The sequence below is a fragment of the Bombina bombina genome, chromosome 1, assembly GCF_027579735.1.
Source record: "Bombina bombina isolate aBomBom1 chromosome 1, aBomBom1.pri, whole genome shotgun sequence".
Taxonomy (NCBI): domain Eukaryota; kingdom Metazoa; phylum Chordata; class Amphibia; order Anura; family Bombinatoridae; genus Bombina; species Bombina bombina.
This window is the reverse complement of record NC_069499.1, coordinates 981,114,134-981,136,924: the sequence shown is the minus strand read 5'-3', so window position 1 is coordinate 981,136,924 and position 22,791 is coordinate 981,114,134.

Here is a 22,791-nt window from a genome sequence, read left to right as displayed (position 1 = left end):
TAAAAGTATTTTTAAAACCCAGGCACTCATTGCTGAAAATTGACATTCACTTTAAGTTGACTAAATATTGTTTAGATTTTTTTTTAATTTTTTTTTTTTAACAATTATATTTATTTTTCTAAATATAATTATGTTAACAAAGTCAGTAGTCACAAATTCATTTTTTTACATAACGGCATGTCTTTTATAACATAATTATATTTAGAAAAATAATTATTAAAGTGAAGGTCAATTTTGATGAATTAGTGCCCGTTTTTTTTATAAAGCTATTAAAAACAAGGGCACTTTAATTCATCAAAATTGAAATTTCACTTGTTTTCTTCTAAAACTTACCTTTTAATCCTTACATCCGCTCCAGTGATTCCCCCGGCCGTTGGAAGCCTCTTCTTACGTCAGAAATGACGAATCCGGCTTCCTCCAATTACGGCTTCCCCCCGGGGGGATCATGACCCGAGGCAATGCCGTGATTGAAGGAAGTCGAATTCGTCATTTTGGACCAGCGAAGAGGGCTTGCGATGGGCGGAATGGGTGTCACATTCTAATAGAGATTTACATCCCATAAGTAAACCAACTAATGTCATATTCTAAGGGAGAGCCATGGCCTGTGAGGTACTTAGTGTCACATTGTAATCGGCCTCTTCTTAGGGTAAAAAAGAATAAAAATGACCTCATCAATACAATTTCTGTCTGAAACTGAATGCAGAAATGAATGAATAAGTAAAATTTAGTCTCCCATAATAACGTCACAGGTGAAAACATGAAGCATTAAAGGGACATGAAACCCACATTCCAATTTACTTCTACTATATAATATGCTTAATTCTTTAGATATCCTTTGTTGAAGAAATAGCAGATACTGAGCCTATTTAGAGAGAATGAAACAAATGATATAACAAGTAAATTGGAAATGTGTTTAATATTACATGCTCTTTCTAAATCATTAAAGAAAAAAAAACATAATTTATGTAAGAACTTGCCTGCTAAATTCACTTCTTTCATATTGGCAAGAGTCCATGAGCTAGTGACGTATGGGATATACAATCCTACCAGGAGAGGCAAAGTTTCCCAAACCTCAAAATGCCTATAAATACACCCCTCACCACACCCACAATTCAGTTTAATCTATAGCCAAGTAGTGGGGTGATAAAAAAGCATACAAAAAAGAGGAACTGGAAATATAATTGTGCTTTTATACAAAAAATCATAACCACCAGAAAAAGGGTGGGTCTCATGAACTCTTGCCAATATGAAAGAAATGAATTTATCAGGTAAGTTCTTACATAAATTATGTTTTCTTTCATGTAATTGGCAAGAGTCCATGAGCTAGTGACGTATGGAATAGAAATACCCAAGATGTGGAAGTCCACAGAAGAGTCACTAGAAAGGGAGGGATAAAATAAAAACAGCCATTTTCCGCTGAAAAAAAATAAATCCACAAAAAAATAAGTTTTTCTCATAAATTGAAAGAAAAAAAACTTAAAACATTAGCAGAAGAATCAAACTGAAACAGCTGCCTGAAGAACTTTTCTACCAAAGACTGTTTCAGAAGAAGCAAATACATCAAAATGGTAAAATTTAGTAAATGCATGCAAAGAAGACCAAGTTGTTGCTTTGCAAATCTGATCAACTGAAACTTCATTCTTAAAAGCCCAAAAAGGGGAAACTGATCTAGTAAAATGAGCTTTGATCCTCTGAGGCGGGGACTGTCCCTCCTCCAAATAAGCTTTATGAATCAAAAGCTTAAACCAAGAAATGGCAGAAGCTTTCTGACCTTTCCTAGAACCAGAGAAGACAACAAATAGACTAGAAGTATTCCTAAATTCTTTAGTAGCTTCAAAATAATATTTCAAAGCTCTTACAACATCCAAAGAATGCAAAGATCTTTCAAGAGCATTCTTGGGATTAGGACACAAGGAAGGAACAACAATTTCCCTACTAATGTTGTTAGAATTCACAACCTTAGAAAGAAATTTAAACAAAGGCCGGAATTCTAAAAGAATGCCAGAAGAATTTATGAGAACACCATGAAATATAGGTCTTCCAAACTCCATAATAAATCTTCATTGAAACAAACTTACGAGCCTATAGCATAGTATTAATCACTGAGTAAGGGAAACTTCTAGGACTAAGCACTAAGCGTTCAATTTCCATACTTAATTTAACGATTTGAGATCCTGATGGAAAAACGGACCTTGAGACAGAAGGTCTGGTCTTAGAAGAAGTGGCCAACGCTGGCAACTGGACATCCGAACTAGATCCGCATACCAAAACCTGTGAGGCCACGTTGGTGCTATCAGAAACACATATGATTGTTCCATAATGATCTTGGAGATCACTCTTGGAAGAAGAACTGGAGGCGGAAAGATATAAGCAGGTTGGTAAAACCAATGAACTGCTAAAGCATCCACCATCTTCACCTGAGGATCCCTGGACCTGGACAGGTACCTGGGAAGTTTCTTGTTTAGATGAGAAGCCATCAGATCTATTTCTGGAAGGCCCCACATCTGTACAATCTAACAAAATACATCTGGATGGAGAGACCACTCCCCCGAATGTATGGTCAATTTTGATGAATTAGTGCCCGTTTTTTTTATAAAGCTATTAAAAACAAGGGCACTTTAATTCATCAAAATTGAAATTTCACTTGTTTTCTTCTAAAACTTACCTTTTAATCCTTACATCCGCTCCAGTGATTCCCCCGGCCGTTGGAAGCCTCTTCTTACGTCAGAAATGACAAATCCGGCTTCCTCCAATTACGGCTTCCCCCCGGGGGGATCATGACCCGAGGCAATGCCGTGATTGAAGGAAGTCAAATTCGTCATTTTGGACCAGCGAAGAGGGCTTGCGATGGGCGGAATGGGTGTCACATTCTAATAGAGATTTACATCCCATAAGTAAACCAACTAATGTCATATTCTAAGGGAGAGCCATGGCCTGTGAGGTACTTAGTGTCACATTGTAATCGGCCTCTTCTTAGGGTAAAAAAGAATAAAAATGACCTCATCAATACAATTTCTGTCTGAAACTGAATGCAGAAATGAATGAATAAGTAAAATTTAGTCTCCCATAATAACGTCACAGGTGAAAACATGAAGCATTAAAGGGACATGAAACCCACATTCCAATTTACTTCTACTATATAATATGCTTAATTCTTTAGATATCCTTTGTTGAAGAAATAGCAGATACTGAGCCTATTTAGAGAGAATGAAACAAATGATATAACAAGTAAATTGGAAATGTGTTTAATATTACATGCTCTTTCTAAATCATTAAAGAAAAACAGAATTTATGTTTACCTGATAAATTACTTTCTCCAACGGTGTGTCCGGTCCACGGCGTCATCCTTACTTGTGGGGATATTCTCTTCCCCAACAGGAAATGGCAAAGAGCCCAGCAAAGCTGGTCACATGATCCCTCCTAGGCTCCGCCTACCCCAGTCATTCGACCGACGTTAAGGAGGAATATTTGCATAGGAGAAACCATATGGTACCGTGGTGACTGTAGTTAAAGAAAATAAATTATCAGACCTGATTAAAAAAACCAGGGCGGGCCGTGGACCGGACACACCGTTGGAGAAAGTAATTTATCAGGTAAACATAAATTCTGTTTTCTCCAACATAGGTGTGTCCGGTCCACGGCGTCATCCTTACTTGTGGGAACCAATACCAAAGCTTTAGGACACGGATGAAGGGAGGGAGCAAATCAGGTCACCTAAATGGAAGGCACCACGGCTTGCAAAACCTTTCTCCCAAAAATAGCCTCAGAAGAAGCAAAAGTATCAAACTTGTAAAATTTGGTAAAAGTGTGCAGTGAAGACCAAGTCGCTGCCCTACATATCTGATCAACAGAAGCCTCGTTCTTGAAGGCCCATGTGGAAGCCACAGCCCTAGTGGAATGAGCTGTGATTCTTTCGGGAGGCTGCCGTCCGGCAGTCTCGTAAGCCAATCTGATGATGCTTTTAATCCAAAAAGAGAGAGAGGTAGAAGTTGCTTTTTGACCTCTCCTTTTACCAGAATAAACAACAAACAAGGAAGATGTTTGTCTAAAATCCTTTGTAGCATCTAAATAGAATTTTAGAGCGCGAACAACATCCAAATTGTGCAACAAACGTTCCTTCTTTGAAACTGGTTTCGGACACAGAGAAGGTACGATAATCTCCTGGTTAATGTTTTTGTTAGAAACAACTTTTGGAAGAAAACCAGGTTTAGTACGTAAAACCACCTTATCTGCATGGAACACCAGATAAGGAGGAGAACACTGCAGAGCAGATAATTCTGAAACTCTTCTGGCAGAAGAAATTGCAACTAAAAACAAAACTTTCCAAGATAATAACTTAATATCAACGGAATGCAAGGGTTCAAACGGAACCCCCTGAAGAACTGAAAGAACTAAATTGAGACTCCAAGGAGGAGTCAAAGGTTTGTAAACAGGCTTAATTCTAACCAGAGCCTGAACAAAGGCTTGAACATCTGGCACAGCAGCCAGTCTTTCGGTTGCTAAAATCATTTTCCTCATACAAACAGAAATCTTCATCTCTTTTCTGTTTCTGAGTAAATAGTACATACCAGCACTATTTCAAAATAACAAACTCTTGATTGAATAATAAAAACTACAGTTAAACACTAAAAAACTCTAAGCCATCTCCGTGGAGATGTTGCCTGTACAACGGCAAAGAGAATGACTGGGGTAGGCGGAGCCTAGGAGGGATCATGTGACCAGCTTTGCTGGGCTCTTTGCCATTTCCTGTTGGGGAAGAGAATATCCCCACAAGTAAGGATGACGCCGTGGACCGGACACACCTATGTTGGAGAAAAAAAACATAATTTATGTAAGAACTTGCCTGCTAAATTCACTTCTTTCATATTGGCAAGAGTCCATGAGCTAGTGACGTATGGGATATACAATCCTACCAGGAGAGGCAAAGTTTCCCAAACCTCAAAATGCCTATAAATACACCCCTCACCACACCCACAATTCAGTTTAATCTATAGCCAAGTAGTGGGGTGATAAAAAAGGAGTAAAAAAGCATACAAAAAAGAGGAACTGGAAATATAATTGTGCTTTTATACAAAAAATCATAACCACCAGAAAAAGGGTGGGTCTCATGAACTCTTGCCAATATGAAAGAAATGAATTTATCAGGTAAGTTCTTACATAAATTATGTTTTCTTTCATGTAATTGGCAAGAGTCCATGAGCTAGTGACGTATGGAATAGAAATACCCAAGATGTGGAAGTCCACAGAAGAGTCACTAGAAAGGGAGGGATAAAATAAAAACAGCCCTTTTCCGCTGAAAAAAAATAAATCCACAAAAAAATAAGTTTTTCTCATAAATTGAAAGAAAAAAAACTTAAAACATTAGCAGAAGAATCAAACTGAAACAGCTGCCTGAAGAACTTTTCTACCAAAGACTGTTTCAGAAGAAGCAAATACATCAAAATGGTAAAATTTAGTAAATGCATGCAAAGAAGACCAAGTTGTTGCTTTGCAAATCTGATCAACTGAAACTTCATTCTTAAAAGCCCAAAAAGGGGAAACTGATCTAGTAAAATGAGCTTTGATCCTCTGAGGCGGGGACTGTCCCTCCTCCAAATAAGCTTTATGAATCAAAAGCTTAAACCAAGAAATGGCAGAAGCTTTCTGACCTTTCCTAGAACCAGAGAAGACAACAAATAGACTAGAAGTATTCCTAAATTCTTTAGTAGCTTCAAAATAATATTTCAAAGCTCTTACAACATCCAAAGAATGCAAAGATCTTTCAAGAGCATTCTTGGGATTAGGACACAAGGAAGGAACAACAATTTCCCTACTAATGTTGTTAGAATTCACAACCTTAGAAAGAAATTTAAACAAAGTCCGCAAAACAGCCTTATTCTGATTGAAAATCGGAAAAGGAGACTCACAAGAGAGAGCAGACAATTCAGAAACTCTTCTAACTGAAGAGATAGCCAAAAGAAACAACACTTTCCAAGAAAGTAGTTTAATACCTAAAGAATATATAGGCTCAAAATGAGGAGCCTGCAAAGTCTTCAAAACCAAATTAAGACTCCAAGGAGGAGAGATTAATTTAACAGGCTTGATACGAACCAAAGCCTGAACAAAACAGTGAATATCAGGAAGCTTAGCAATCTTTCTATGAAATAAAACAGAAATAGCAGATATTTGTCCCTTCAAAGTACTTGCAGACAAACCTTTATCCAAACCATCCTGAAGAAACTGTAAAATTCTAGGAATTCTAAAAGAATGCCAGAAGAATTTATGAGAACACCATGAAATATAGGTCTTCCAAACTCCATAATAAATCTTCATTGAAACAGACTTACGAGCCTATAGCATAGTATTAATCACTGAGTAAGGGAAACTTCTAGGACTAAGCACTAAGCGTTCAATTTCCATACTTAATTTAACGATTTGAGATCCTGATGGAAAAACGGACCTTGAGACAGAAGGTCTGGTCTTAGAAGAAGTGGCCAACGCTGGCAACTGGACATCCGAACTAGATCCGCATACCAAAACCTGTGAGGCCACGTTGGTGCTATCAGAAACACATATGATTGTTCCATAATGATCTTGGAGATCACTCTTGGAAGAAGAACTGGAGGCGGAAAGATATAAGCAGGTTGGTAAAACCAATGAACTGCTAAAGCATCCACCATCTTCACCTGAGGATCCCTGGACCTGGACAGGTACCTGGGAAGTTTCTTGTTTAGATGAGAAGCCATCAGATCTATTTCTGGAAGGCCCCACATCTGTACAATCTAACAAAATACATCTGGATGGAGAGACCACTCCCCCGAATGTAAGGTCTGATGGCTGAGATAATCCGCTTCCCAATTGTCTATACCTGGGATATGCACCTCAAGAAATTAGACAAGAGCTGGATTCTGCCCAAGAAAGTATCCAAGATACTTCTTTCATAGCTAGGGGACTGCAAGTCCCACCCTGATGATGATTGACATTTGCCACAGTTGTGATATTGTCTGTCTGAAAACAAATGAATGGTTCTCTCTTTAACAGAGACCAAACCTGAAGAGCCCTGAAAATAGCACAGAGTTCTAAAATATTGATTGGTAACCTCGCCTCTTGAGGTTTCCAAACCCCTTGTGCTGTCAGAGATCCCTAACCTGAAAGACTTGCATCTGTTGTAATCACAGTCCAGGTAGGACGAACAAAAGAGGCCCCCTGAATTAAACGATCATGGTCTAACCACCAAGTCAGATTGAGTTGAATGTTGGGATTGCGAGTATAATCCCTGCACCATTGATTCAACATACAAAGTTGCAGAGGTCTCATATGAAAACTAGCAAAGGGGATTGCGTCCGATACTGCAGTCATGAGACCTAAAACTTCCATGCACATAGCCACTGAAGGGAATGATTGAGACTGAAGGTTTCGACAAGCTGAAAACAATTTATTTAATTTGTCTCTTGTCTGTCATGGACACTGAATCTATCTGGAAACCTTAAAAGGTTACCCTTGTCTGAGGAATCAAGAAACTCTTTGGTAAATTGATCCTCCAACCATGTTTTTGAAGAAACAACACTAGTTGATTCGTGTGAGATTCGACTAAATGTAAAGACTGAGCTAGTACCAAGATATCATCCAAATAAGGAAACACCGCAATACCCTGTTCTCTGATTACAGATAAAAGGGCACGAGAACCTTCTAAAAGATCCTTGGAGCTGTTGCTAGGCCAAATGGAAGAGCAACAAATTGGTAATGCTTGTCTAGAAAAGAGAATCTCAGAAACCGATAGTGGTCTGGATGAATCTGAATGTGAAGATATGCATCCTGTAAGTCTATCATGGACATATAATGACCTTGCTAAACAAAAAGCAGAATAGTCCTTATAGTCACCATCTTGAAAGTTGGGACTCTTACAAAACGATTAAAAAACTTCAGATCCAGAACTAGCCTGAATTAATTTTCTTTCTTTGGGACAATTAATAGATTTGAATAAAACCCTAGACCCTGTTCCTGAAACGGAACTGGTATGATTACCCCTGAAAACTCTAGATCTGAAACACACATCAGAAAAGCCTGAGCCTTCACCGGATTTGCTGGAACGTAAGAGAGAAAAAATCTTCTCACAGGAGGTCTTACTCTGAATCCTATACAACACCCTTGAGAGACAATATTCTGAATCCACTGATTTTGAACAGAATCTGCCCAAATATCTTGAAATAATTTCAATCTGCCCCCCACCAGCTGAACTGGATCGAGGGCCGCACCTTCATGCATACTTGGGGCTGGCTTTGGTTTCTTAAAAGGCTTGGATTTATTCCAACTTGAAGAAGGTTTCCAATTGGAACCAGAGTCTTTAGGGGAAAACTCCCTTCCCCCCCCGTGATAGTTGAAATAATTGATTCCAACTGAGAACCAAATAAATTGTTTCCTTGGAAAGAAAGAGATAGTAATCTAGACTTAGATACCATGTCCGCATTCCAAGATTTGAGCCATAAAGATCATCTAGCTAAAAAAGCTAAAGGCATAGATTTAACATCAATTTTGATGATATAAAAATTGGCATCACAGATAAAATGATTAGCATGTGGAAGCAAACGAACAATGCTAGACAAATCAGGATCTGTTTCCTGTTGCGCTAGGCTATCCAACCAAAAGGCTGATGCATAGAAATGGCAGGCCTGAGAAGATAGCCAGAATATAAATACGCTTTCCTTACATAATATTCAAGTTTCCTATCTAAAGAATCTTTAAAAGAAGTACTGTCTAGTAGTACGTTTGGCAAGAGTAGAAATAGCCCCATCAACTTTGGGGATTTTCCCCCAAAACTCTAATCTAGCCGCTGGCAAAGGGTAAAACCTTTTAAACCTAGAAGAAGGAATGAAAGAAGTATCAGGCTTAACCCATTCCTTAGCAATCACATCAGAAATAGCATCAGGAACTGGAAAAACCTCAGGAGTAACCACAGGAGGTTTATAAACAGAATTTAAAATGTTTACTAATTTTGATATCAAGAGGACTAGACTCCTCAATATCCAAAGTAACCAACACTTCTTTTAACAAGGAACGAATATACTCAATCTTGAAAAGATAAGTAGATTTGTCAGTGTCAATGTCTGAGGTAGGATCTTCTGAATCAGAGAGATCCTCATCAGAAGTGTATATATCAGTATGTTGTCAGTCATTAGATATAATTTTTCATATCAACAGGGATATCGTGCACATTAGATGTTGAAGGGACAACAGAAACTTTACTAGTACTGATGGAAACATTTTCTGCGTGCAAAAACTTATCATGACAACTTTTACATACTACATCTGGAGATATAATCTCAGCTAATTTACAACAAATACACTTAGCTTTGGTAGAACTGTGATCAGGCAGCAGGGTTCCAATAGTTGCTTCTGAGACAGGATCAGATTGAGACATCTTGCTAAATGTAAAAGAAAAAACAACATTAAAGCAAAATTTACAATTTCCTTATATGGCAGTTTCAGGAATGGGAAAAAATGCAAACAGCATAGCCCTCTGAGCATATAGAAGGCAAGAGGCATATAGGAAGTGGGGCAAAAGGAAGTTAAGATTTTTTTTTTGGCGCCAACAACATCCGGAAATGACGCAACTCACGTCATCACAGACGCAACCTCGTGCAAGGAAACCTGGCGTCAACTAAGACGCCGGAAATGATTAACTTGCATCATCGAATTCTCGCGCCAAGAATGACGCAATAAATAACAGCATTTTGCACCCTCGCAAGCCTAATTTTGCCCTGGAAATTAAAAGAAAAAACAGTCAATTTGAAAAAAAGGACTATACCCCAGGTAAGACAAATAACTTCCTAAACATGCTTCCCAAACTGAAACTGAGTCTGCAAAAGGAAATATACATAGACCTGACTCATGGCAAATATAAGTAAAATACATATATTTAAAACTTTATATTAATACATAAAGCGCCAAACCATAGCTGAGAGTGTCTTAAATAATGAAAACATACTTACCAAAAACACCCATCCACATATAGCAGATATCCAAACCAGTACTGAAAAAGTATCAGCAGAGGTAATGGTATATAAGAGTATATCGTCAATCTGAAAAGGGAGGTAGGAGATGAATCCCTATGACGATAAGAGAGAACCGTTGAAAAGATTTCTCACGAGGAAAACCATACAATAAATAGGCAATACTCCCTTCACATCCCTCTGACAAACACTGTAATCTGAGAGGAATTGGGCTTCAGAATACTTAGAAGCGCTTATCATAGAAGAAATCATAGAAATCAAGCACAAACTTACTTCACCACCTCCATAGGGAGGCAAAGTTTGTAAAAACTGAATTGTGGGTGTGGTGAGGGGTGTATTTATAGGCATTTTGAGGTTTGGGAAAACTTTGACCCTCCTGGTAGGATTGTATATCCCATACGTCACTAGGTCATGGACTCTTGCCAATTACATGAAAGAAATTGTGTTTCACATACCTTTCATGTGTAATTTCACCTAGACTAACATTTTAGGACTGTTCTTCAAAGAAGAGAGAAGCTGAATCCCACTAGCATTTATTCCTTCTTATTTAACAAAAAACAGAATTTATGCTTACCTGATGAATTACTTTCTCCAACGGTGTGTCCGGTCCACGGCGTCATCCATAACTTGTGGGAATATTCTCTTCCCCAACAGGAAATGGCAAAGAGCACAGCAAAAGCTGTCCATATAGTCCCTCCCAGGCTCCGCCCCCCCAGTCATTCGACCGACGGTTAGGAGAAAAAAAGGAGAAACTATAGGGTGCCGTGGTGACTGTAGTGTATAGAGAAAGAAATTTTTCAAACCTGATTAAAAAACCAGGGCGGGCTGTGGACCGGACACACCGTTGGAGAAAGTAATTTATCAGGTAAGCATAAATTTTGTTTTCTCCAACATTGGTGTGTCCGGTCCACGGCGTCATCCATAACTTGTGGGAACCAATGCCAAAGCTTTAGGACACGGATGAAGGGAGGGAGCAAATCAGGTTACCTAAACAGAAGGCACCACGGCTTGCAAAACCTTTCTCCCAAAAATAGCCTCCGAAGAAGCAAAAGTATCAAATTTGTAGAATTTGGCAAAAGTGTGCAGAGAAACCAAGTCGCTGCCTTACATATCTGATCAACAGAAGCCTCGTTCTTAAAGGCCCATGTGGAAGCCACAGCCCTAGTAGAGTGGGCTGTGATTCGTTCAGGAGGCTGCCGTCCGGCAGTCTCATAAGCCAATCGGATGATGCTTTTCAGCCAGAAAGAAAGAGAGGTAGCAGTAGCTTTTTGTCCTCTCCTCTTACCAGAATAAACGACAAACAAAGAAGAAGTTTGTCTGAAATCCTTTGTTGCTTCTAAATAGAACTTTAAAGCACGGACTACATCTAAATTGTGTAACAAACGTTCCTTCTTTGAAACTGGATTCGGACACAAAGAAGGAACAACTATTTCCTGGTTAATATTCTTGTTGGAAACAACTTTTGGAAGAAAACCAGGCTTGGTACGCAAAACAACCTTATCTGAATGGAACACTAGATAGGGTGGATCACACTGCAAAGCAGATAATTCGGAAACTCTTCTAGCAGAAGAAATAGCAACCAAAAACAGAACTTTCCAAGATAGTAACTTGATATCTATGGAATGTAAGGGTTCAAACGGAACCCCTTGAAGAACTGAAAGAACTAAATTTAGACTCCAGGGAGGAGTCAAGGGTCTGTAAACAGGCTTGATCCTGACCAAGGAGAAATAAAAAACAGAGGGGCGCCTCATGTGTGGTATAGTCTGATTGAAGACATAAGAAAAAGCAACAGAATAGCCAAATGAGTACTCACATACTCCACGAGCACACTCATGTGCTGGTAGGGGCAGGCTGTAGATTTAGATGGGTGTGACAGCTCACCCTTTCAAGGATACTTCCAATACTGTAGTTCTGCAACAGGTGTAAAACAAACAGAGAGCACTATATGTGCAGACCATTAAGGATGATACATAGAAATGTGCTTTATAGTATAAAGTGGGTACTCACATACTCCCAAAGCACACCAATGTGCTGGTAGATACAGGCTGCAGATTCAGGCAGGTGTGGCAGCTCACCCAAACAAACGATCTTTTGGTATTGATGCAGTGAAAACAAAGGCAGGTTTAATGCTTCTCAGTAGCTGTGCACTTAATAGTGATTGCAGGCAGATGGTAGGAAATGAGATCCACTCCAAAAGTAAAAATTTGCAAATATTTATTAAAAACAAAAATTTAAAAACAACACCAGGGTTGTTATACAAAGTGGATTACAGGGTCACCCAGTTGGCCCCAATAATTGCAACGCGTTTCTCGGTTGGCAAACCGTTTCATCAGGCATATCATAATCATTCCTACCTCTGCCTTTTATACCCTACAAACAAACAATTGTGTCCATTCTAAGAGGTGTGTTCCTAATTGATTCTCACCTGTGTGAGCTATCAGGTGATCCTGACCAAAGCCTGTACAAAAGCTTGTACATCTGGCACAGCTGCCAGTCGTTTGTGTAACAAGACAGATAGAGTAGAAATCTGTCCTTTTAGAGAACTCGCTGACAATCCTTTATCCAAACCTTCTTGGAGAAAGGAGAGGATCCTGGGAATTTTAATCTTACTCCATGAGAATCCCTTGGATTCACACCAACAGATATATCTTTTCCATATTTTATGGTAAATATTTCTAGTCACAGGTTTTCTGGCTTGGACCAGAGTATCTATCACTGAATCTGAAAACCCGCGCTTGGATAAAATCAAGCGTTCAATTTCCAAGCAGTCAGCTGGAGAGAAACTAGATTTGGATGTTCGAATGGACCTTGTACTAGAAGATCCTGTCTCAAAGGTAGCTTCCATGGTGGAGCCGATGACATATTCACTAGGTCTGCATACCAAGTCCTGCGTGGCCACGCAGGAGCTATCAGAATCACCGAGGCCTTCTCCTGTTTGATCCTGGCTACAAGCCTGGGAAGGAGAGGGAACGGTGGAAACGCATAAGCTAAGTTGAACGACCAAGGCGCCACTAATGCATCCACTAGAGTCGCCTTGGGATCCCTGGATCTGGACCCGTAGCAAGGAACCTTGAAGTTCTGACGAGACACCATCAGATCCATGTCTGGAATGCCCCATAATTGAGTCAACTGGGCAAACACCTCCGGGTGAAGTTCCCACTCCCCCGGATGGAGAGTCTGACGACTCAGATAATCCGCCTCCCAGGTGTCTACTCCTGGGATGTGGATTGCAGATAGGTGGCAGGAGTGATCCTCCGCCCATTTGATGATTTTGGACACCTCTCTCATCGCCAAGGAACTCCTTGTTCCCCCCTGATGGTTGATGTAAGCAACAGTCGTCATGTTGTCTGACTGGAATCTTATGAATCCGGCCTTCGCTAGTTGAGGCCAAGCCCGGAGAGCATTGAATATCGCTCTCAGTTCCAGAATGTTTATCGGGAGAAGAGACTCTTCCCGAGACCATAGACCCTGAGCTTTCAGGGAATCCCAGACCGCGCCCCAGCCTAATAGACTGGCGTCGGTCGTCACAATGACCCACTCTGGTCTGCGGAAACTCATTCCCTGGGACAGGTGATCCTGGGTCAACCACCAACGGAGTGAGTCTCTGGTCATCTGGTCTACTTGAATCATTGGAGACAAGTCTGTATAGTCCCCATTCCACTGCTTGAGCATGCACAGTTGTAATGGTCTTAGATGAATTAGAGCAAAAGGAACTATGTTCATTGCTGCAACCATCAACCCTACTACTTCCATGCACTGAGCTATGGAAGGCTGCAGAATAGAGTGAAGAACTTGACAAACGTTTAGAAGCTTTGACTTTCTGACTTCTGTCAGGAAGATCTTCATTTCTAAAGAATCTATTATTGTTCCCAAGAAGGGAACTCTTGTCGACGGAGACAGGGAACTCTTTTCTACGTTCACCTTCCACCCGTGAGATCTGAGAAAGGCTAGAACAATGTCTGTATGAGCCTTTGCTTTGGAAAGAGACGACGCTTGGATTAGAATGTCGTCCAGATAAGGTGCCACTGCAATACCCCTTGGTCTTAAAACCGCTAGAAGGGACCCTAGCACCTTTGTGAAAATCCTTGGAGCAGTGGCTAGCCCGAATGGGAGAGCCACGAACTGGTAATGCTCGTCCAGAAAGGCGAACCTTAGGAACTGATGATGATCTTTGTGGATAGGAATATGTAGATATGCATCCTTTAAATCCACGGTAGTCATAAATTGACCCTCCTGGATTGTAGGTAAAATTGTTCGAATGGTTTCCATTTTGAACGATGGAACTCTGAGAAATTTGTTTAGAATTTTTAAATCCAGAATTGGTCTGAAAGTTCCCTCTTTTTTGGGAACTACAAACAGATTTGAGTAAAACCCCTGACCTTGTTCCACAGTTGGAACTGGGTGTATCACTCCCATCTTTAACAGGTCTTCTACACAATGTAAGAATGCCTGTCTCTTTATTTGGTTTGAAGATAAGTGAGACATGTGGAACCTTCCCCTTGGGGGTAGGTCCTTGAATTCCAGAAGATAACCCTGAGAGACTATTTCTAGTGCCCAGGGATCCTGAACATCTCTTGTCCAAGCCTGAGCGAAGAGAGAGAGTCTGCCCCCTACTAGATCCGGTCCCGGATCGGGGGCTACCCCTTCATGCTGTTTTGGTAGCAGCAGCAGGCTTCTTGGCCTGTTTATCTTTGTTCCAGCCTTGCATTGGTTTCCAAGCTGGTTTAGTCTGGGAAGCGTTACCCTCTTGTCTAGAGGCTGCCGAGTTGGAAGCCGGTCCGTTCCTGAAATTGCGAAAGGAACGAAAATTGGACTTATTCTTAGCCTTGAAAGGTTTATCTTGTGGGAGGGCATGGCCCTTTCCCCCAGTGATGTCTGAAATAATCTCTTTCAATTCTGGCCCAAAAAGGGTCTTACCTTTGAAAGGGATATTAAGCAATTTTGTCTTGGAAGATACATCCGCCGACCAAGACTTTAGCCAGAGCGCTCTGCGCGGCACAATTGCAAACCCTGAATTTTTCGCCGCTAATCTCGCTAACTGCAAAGCGGCGTCTAAAATAAAGGAATTAGCTAACTTAAGTGCGTGAATTCTGTCCATGACTTCCTCATACGGAGTCTCCCTACTGAGCGACTTTTCCAGTTCCTCGAACCAGAACCACGCCGCTGTAGTGACAGGAATAATGCACGAAATAGGTTGAAGGAGGTAACCTTGCTGTACAAAAATCTTTTTAAGCAAACCCTCCAATTTTTTATCCATAGGATCTTTGAAAGCACAATTGTCCTCAATAGGAATGGTCGTGCGTTTGGCTAGTGTAGAAACCGCCCCCTCGACCTTAGGGACTGTTTGCCATAAGTCCTTCCTGGGGTCGACCATAGGGAACAATTTCTTAAATATAGGAGGAGGGACAAAAGGTATGCCTGGCTTCTCCCACTCCTTATTCACTATGTCCGCCACCCGTTTAGGTATCGGAAAAGCATCAGGGTGCACCGGGACCTCAAGGAACTTGTCCATCTTGCACAATTTTTCTGGGATGACCATATTGTCACAATCATCCAGAGTAGATAGCACCTCCTTAAGTAATGCGCGGAGATGCTCTAATTTAAATGTCACAACATCAGGTTCTGCCTGCTGAGAAATTCTTCCTGTATCAGAAATTTCCCCATCTGACAAACCCTCCCTCACTGCCACTTCAGATTGGTGTGAGGGTATGACAGAAAAATTATCATCAGCGCCCTCCTGCTCTACAGTGTTTAAAACAGAGCAATCACGCTTTCTCTGAAATGCTGGCATTTTGGATAAAATATTTGCTATGGAGTTATCCATTACTGCCGTCAATTGTTGCATAGTAACAAGCATTGGCGCGCTAGAAGTACTAGGGGTCGCCTGGGCGGGGATAACTGGTATAGACACAGAAGGAGATGATGTAGAACTATGTCTACTTCCTTCATCTGAGGAATCATCCTGGGCAACTTTACTATTTGTGACAGTACTGTCCTTACTTTGTTTGGACGCTGTGGCACAATTATCACACATATTTGAAGGGGGAATCACATTGGCTTCCATACATACAGAACATGATCTATCTGAAGGCACAGACATGTTAAACAGGCTTAAACTGGTTAATAAAGCACAAAAACCGTTTTAAAACAAAACCGTTACTGTCTCTTTAAATGTTAAACAGGGCACACTTTATTACTGAATATGTGAAAAACTATGAAGGAATTATCCAATCTTTACCAAATTTTCACCACAGTGTCTTAATGCATTCAAAGTATTGCACCCCAATTTTCAAGCTGTTAACCCTTAAAATGAGGAAACCGGAGCCGTTTACAATTTTAACCCCCTTACAGTCCCAGCCACAGCCTTTGCTGCGACTTCACCAATCCCAGGGGGGTATACGATACCAAATGAAGCCTTCTCGGAACGTTTTCAGTGGATTCCAGACCCTCACACATGCAGCTGCATGTACTGTTCTCAAAAGTAACTGCGCAGTAATGGCGCGAAAATGAGGCTCTGCCTACTACAGAGAAAGGCCCTTCCTGACTGGGAAGGTGTCTTAACAAGTGCCTGGCGCTAAAAAACGTTCCCCAATGTTATAAAAGTGTGAAATTCAACTTCAAACTGCATATAATCCTTAAATAAAGCAATCGATTTAGCCCCTAAAAGTGTCTACCAGTTTATAGCCCATAATAAGCCCTTTATTCTGTTTGAGACTAAGAAAATGGCTTACCGATCCCCATGAGGGAAAAATGACAGCCTTCCAGCATTACACAGTCTTGTTAGAAAAATTGCTAGTCATACCTTGAGCAGAAAAGTCTGCAAACTGTTCCCCCCAACTGAAGTTCTCTCAGCTCAACAGTCCTGTGTGGGAACAGCAATCGATTTTAGTTACTGCTGCTAAAATCATACTCCTCTTTTAAACAGAACTCTTCATCTCTTTCTGTTTCAGAGTAAATAGTACATACCAGCACTATTTTAAAATAAACTCTTGATAGAAGAATAAAAAACTACAACTAAACACCACATACTCTTCACCATCTCCGTGGAGATGCTACTTGTTCAGAGCGGCAAAGAGAATGACTGGGGGGGCGGAGCCTGAGAGGGACTATATGGACAGCTTTTGCTGTGCTCTTTGCCATTTCCTGTTGGGGAAGAGAATATTCCCACAAGTTATGGATGACGCCGTGGACCGGACACACCAATGTTGGAGAAATAACTTTTTGTGTTTTTTTTTTTTAAAACTAGATATACAAAAACCTGGAAACTGTGGCCTAGTTCTCTTTCATTGATGGCGTCCAGACAAACACATAGGGTTATCCATATTATTAAATCAATCATTCAACCAATCAAAAATAAATACTGTACCTAGTGACTAAAATAATGGGCTAAAAAATAGGGGGATAAAACATGCTGAAAGCTGATGCAACTTCAGGAATTTCTTTGTAATCTTTTAAATTCTTATAAAAAGTGACTTGCTGATACATGATGTTATGGATACAGACATAAAATTTTGCAGCGGAGTAGTTTGAATTCTGTAGTCTAGATCAGTGATTTTTAACCTTTTTTTTGCCGTGGCACACCACCATCCCAAAATGTAAAAACAAATCACACATTGTAGCCTAATACAGCATATATATATATACACATACACACAAACACACACATACTGTATGTATTGTGCTGTTATGCCATGCCTTCTACAAACTACCCCTGCACTGGGAGTAAAAAACAAGCAAAGTTTAAAAATATGTCACACTGTTGTCAGTCTGCCGTGGCACACCTGAGGATCTCTCACGTTGTAGACAATGATATAAAATCACTATATATATATATATATATATATATATATATATATATATATATATATATATATATATATATATATATATATATATATATATATATAAGGTTTTCAAGGGGCTTTTTCACATCTGAGCAATGAGGGGGGAAAAAATTGAACACTATGGGTAGAAAAGTTATTTTATTTACTTGTATCTCACTATAAAGGAAATTATCTTCTTTAGAGCTTAAAATATGTTAAACAGTTTTGATTTACTTAAATAAAAAGAGAGAAGCGCTCAACCTGGGAACGAACAATAGCATAATAGCTTGTTCTATGGCAAGTTACCACCCTAGAAGCAGCCTCTTTTTGCTCAATATGTGCCTTTCACAGAGAAGAACTTTCCTGTAGCATATCAGTCTGATCCTGACTTCACAGTACAGTCCAGCCCCGAAATACCAGGCAATCCCTCTCTGAACAAGAGAAACAGCAAAACCCCAGACGTACGTTTCGGCCTATTGTGGGCCTCGTCAGTGAGGTGCAGCCATATCCCTCTAGGCACACTGAGCAACGGGTCCACGTCTGGATTCCCGCATCACACTTAGGGAGACTTCCCCAAGTGTCATAATTTGCATAAATAAAAAGAGAGAAGCGCTCAACCTGGGAACGAACAATAGCATAATAGCTTGTTCTATGGCAAGTTACCACCCTAGAAGCAGCCTCTTTTTGCTCAATATGTGCCTTTCACAGAGAAGAACTTTCCTGTAGCATATCAGTCTGATCCTGACTTCACAGTACAGTCCAGCCCCGAAATACCAGGCAATCCCTCTCTGAACAAGAGAAACAGCAAAACCCCAGACGTACGTTTCGGCCTATTGTGGGCCTCGTCAGTGAGGTGCAGCCATATCCCTCTAGGCACACTGAGCAACGGGTCCACGTCTGGATTCCCGCATCACACTTAGGGAGACTTCCCCAAGTGTCATAATTTGCATAAATAAAAAGAGAGAAGCGCTCAACCTGGGAACGAACAATAGCATAATAGCTTGTTCTATGACTAGTTACCACCCAAAAAAAAAAAAAAAAAAAAAAAGAGGCTGCTTCCGGGTGGTAAATTGCCATAGAACAAGCCACTGAGCTGTTGTTCGTTCCTGGTAGAGCGCTTCTCTCTTTGTATGCAAATTATTATGACCCTGGGGAAGTCTCCCTATGGGTGATGGGGGAAACCAGACGTGGACTCCTTGCCCAGTGTGCTTAGAGGAATGTGGCTGCACCTCACTGACGAGGCCCATAGGAGGCCGAAACGATCGTCTGGGGTTGTCATGTTCCTTGTTCAGAGGAGAATTGCCTGGTATTTCGGGGCTGGACTGACCTTACTTGGCGGGATCAGACTGATATACTTCAGGAAAGTTTTCTTCTGTGAAAAGCACACTGGTCTAAAAGAGGCTGCTTCCGGGTGGTAAATTGCCATAGAACAAGCCACTGAGCTGTTGTTCGTTCCTGGTAGAGCGCTTCTCTCTTTGTATGCAAATTATTATGACCCTGGGGAAGTCTCCCTATGGGTGATGGGGGAAACCAGACGTGGACTCCTTGCCCAGTGTGCTTAGAGGAATGTGGCTGCACCTCACTGACGAGGCCCATAGGAGGCCGAAACGATCGTCTGGGGTTGTCATGTTCCTTGTTCAGAGGAGAATTGCCTGGTATTTCGGGGCTGGACTGACCTTACTTGGCGGGATCAGACTGATATACTTCAGGAAAGTTTTCTTCTGTGAAAAGCACACTGGTCTAAAAGAGGCTGCTTCCGGGTGGTAAATTGCCATAGAACAAGCCACTGAGCTGTTGTTCGTTCCTGGTAGAGCGCTTCTCTCTTTGTATGCAAATTATTATGACCCTGGGGAAGTCTCCCTATGGGTGATGGGGGAAACCAGACGTGGACTCCTTGCCCAGTGTGCTTAGAGGAATGTGGCTGCACCTCACTGACGAGGCCCATAGGAGGCCGAAACGATCGTCTGGGGTTGTCATGTTCCTTGTTCAGAGGAGAATTGCCTGGTATTTCGGGGCTGGACTGACCTTACTTGGCGGGATCAGACTGATATACTTCAGGAAAGTTTTCTTCTGTGAAAAGCACACTGGTCTAAAAGAGGCTGCTTCCGGGTGGTAAATTGCCATAGAACAAGCCACTGAGCTGTTGTTCGTTCCTGGTAGAGCGCTTCTCTCTTTGTATGCAAATTATTATGACCCTGGGGAAGTCTCCCTATGGGTGATGGGGGAAACCAGACGTGGACTCCTTGCCCAGTGTGCTTAGAGGAATGTGGCTGCACCTCACTGACGAGGCCCATAGGAGGCCGACACGATCGTCTGGGGTTGTCATGTTCCTTGTTCAGAGGAGAATTGCCTGGTATTTCGGGGCTGGACTGACCTTACTTGGCGGGATCAGACTGATATACTTCAGGAAAGTTTTCTTCTGTGAAAAGCACACTGGTCTAAAAGAGGCTGCTTCCGGGTGGTAAATCGCCATAGAACAAGCCACTGAGCTGTTGTTCGTTCCTGGTAGAGCGCTTCTCTCTTTGTATGCAAATTATTATGACCCTGGGGAAGTCTCCCTATGGGTGATGGGGGAAACCAGACGTGGACTCCTTGCCCAGTGTGCTTAGAGGAATGTGGCTGCACCTCACTGACGAGGCCCATAGGAGGCCGAAACGATCGTCTGGGGTTGTCATGTTCCTTGTTCAGAGGAGAATTGCCTGGTATTTCGGGGCTGGACTGACCTTACTTGGCGGGATCAGACTGATATACTTCAGGAAAGTTTTCTTCTGTGAAAAGCACACTGGTCTAAAAGAGGCTGCTTCCGGGTGGTAAATTGCCATAGAACAAGCCACTGAGCTGTTGTTCGTTCCTGGTAGAGCGCTTCTCTCTTTGTATGCAAATTATTATGACCCTGGGGAAGTCTCCCTATGGGTGATGGGGGAAACCAGACGTGGACTCCTTGCCCAGTGTGCTTAGAGGAATGTGGCTGCACCTCACTGACGAGGCCCATAGGAGGCCGAAACGATCGTCTGGGGTTGTCATGTTCCTTGTTCAGAGGAGAATTGCCTGGTATTTCGGGGCTGGACTGACCTTACTTGGCGGGATCAGACTGATATACTTCAGGAAAGTTTTCTTCTGTGAAAAGCACACTGGTCTAAAAGAGGCTGCTTCCGGGTGGTAAATTGCCATAGAACAAGCCACTGAGCTGTTGTTCGTTCCTGGTAGAGCGCTTCTCTCTTTGTATGCAAGTTTTGATTTACTGTTCTCTTTAAAATATCTTTACGTTTCTGAGGCAATCACGGATAGAAATGTACCTGCCTTCCATTTTGTCCACTGGCTTGACTTACATAACCAATTAATTATAATTAGGAAAAATAAATAGTTAATTTCAATATAATTTATTTGCCACGGGATTGGGCTTTGTGATCAATATAGAGAAAGCAGTTGTAACCATACACAAAAAAATATATATTTTAGGGATCAATATTATTTAATTAAGTTGAAGACAGAGAGGTTTTTAAAGACGAGCTGAGGGAAGTCAGCAAATCTATGTATTGTTTTCAAGGACAGTGATGGTTAAACTTGGCACCCCTGATGTTTCAGAACTACATTCAACTAGACTGCACTATGCCTAAGCATCATGGGAAATTAGGTTTTAAAACATCTGGGGTGCCAAGTTTAACCATCACTGTTCTAAGAGAAGCCTTGTTTTCTTGCATCCCTCCTCCTTTAAAGCATTTCTTCTTAAACATTGGACCACCTACATTTTTTTAGTGTGTCCCTTCAAGTTAGATAATGTACTGTGTACAGGCGGACAGGAGAGCAGGAATGATCACTGGTACAACAATAGGCTAAGATGGAATTAGTAACAAATCAACAGCAGTGAAGCAATTGGGCATAAAGGAATAAGAGACTGGTGTTGACCTCTGCTTGACCTTCAAATGTAGCCTCCGTTTGGCTAAATGTCCAACTCTTCACACAACCTTGTTCATTAAGGAAAATCCATTTAGATTCAATTCTTTGTATGTTTTCTGTATTATGACGTAGACACATACATTTTTTAACAGTTTTACAGTGGGTATTGAAAAGGATGATTTTAGGAGGGTGTGATCCTTTTTCCAACTCAGTGATTCTGTTTTTGAATTGTCTTTATTTTTGCCTGACATGTTGGTGCTGTATCTTTCACTTGGATGTTATAAGTTGCACTGAGTAATTACAACTGGATAAACAAAAACTACGTCTGTCTTTACTTCAGGCTGCAAAGCAACAAAATCTGATTATTTTCAAGGGGGGAGATTCTTTTCAATACCCACTGTAAATGTACACAGACATTTTAGTCACTTGGCCAAAAAATGCAAAGATTATATATTTTTGTTGCGTGCATTAATCAAAAGAATTAGAGGCAACATTGCTTGAAGAGTACACACTGTGCTTGGGCGTTGCTCATTGCCACACACAGGGTAAAAGCATACATGATAAATACCTGGAGTTAGACCAATAGTCTAATCATTAGTAATTGGTGGGCCTGTGCACATGCAATTTTAAGCAACTTTCTAATTTTCTACTATTATCAATTTTTCTTCGTTCTCTAGCTCTTTTCTAATCCTCTCCCTCCTAATGGTGTCCACCATCTTAGGTACTGGCAGCTATCTGCTAGTACCCAGGTTATAGATACATTGTTATGTTTTTTTAAATGTTTTTCTGTAGTGTAGCGGTCCAACCAACCCCCCTCCGATTGCTAATACAGGCCCCCCCCACCTAAAGTCATAATTGTTTTCTGTAGCGTAGCATTCCCTTTCCCCCTCTCACAATAATTTTTCTGTAGTGTAGGGTCCTTTCCCCTCCTCCCTCCACTGCTGTGCTGCCCACCTGCCTCCCTCCCACCAGCACAAACGGAAGTTTGTTACAGACAGTGACAGAGACTGTGTCACTGCCTGTAACAACCGGGCAATCTGCCTTCATATGGAACTGGAGCACCAATCGTGTTACGGTTCAAA